Genomic DNA, 825 nt, shown 5'->3' on the forward strand with positions numbered 1-825 from the left:
TGATTTAGGCTTCTGTGTCCAACAGAGTGGACCCTCCCCTCTGCCTCTCCCCCATGCCACCAGCCACCCCGAACCGCCAGGTTCCATGCCCCCACCTCGCTAGTGGTGTAGCTGTCTTCTCAGAGCTCCTTGTTCGTGGCGGGCACCGGCCCTGTCCCTGACTCAGCGTGCTCCCTTTCCCTTTGGGTTTCTTGTTTACCAAAGAAGAGTTTACAGACAATAAAAAGGAAATGTTCTCCTGTGGAAGCTCTCCCAGTTCTGGCTGAGTGGTGAACTTTCTCTCTGCCGCTAGTCCCTGACGAAGAGAGAGCCTGTTCTCGAGTGAGTGGGGAGAGTGAGGGGACCACCCAACTGGGGCACAACCACTAGAAGCAAGGGTGTGGGACCCCAGGACGCGGTACCTTCCCTTGCCACTCACTGCCTTCTCTCCATCAGCCTGTCACTTCTCTGCTCCGTGTTTGTTTCCACATTTCTGAAATCGTAACAGCAGTTATCAGTTCACTGAAAGTTTACTAAATGCCAGGTATTATGCAAAACGGTTTGCCTGCGGTATCTCTCTTAGTCCCTTGAGAGGGGTGCTGTGATTGTCTCCAGCGTACAGATGAGGAAACTCAAGATTAAAGAAGTCAAGTAACGAGCCCCATGTCTTAGGGCCAGTTGGCGGCGCAAAGCCAGGGTATGAATACCGAGGATTGGATCCACTTTTTTTTTTTTTAATTGGTCACACCACACGGCTAGCAGGACCTTAGTTCCTTGACTGGGGATTGAACCCGAGCCCCCTGCAATGGAAGCTCAGAGTTCTAACCACTGGACCGCCAGGGAATT

This window comes from Mesoplodon mirus, assembly GCF_964341445.2.
Source record: "Mesoplodon mirus genome assembly, chromosome: 19".
Lineage (NCBI taxonomy): Eukaryota > Metazoa > Chordata > Mammalia > Artiodactyla > Ziphiidae > Mesoplodon > Mesoplodon mirus.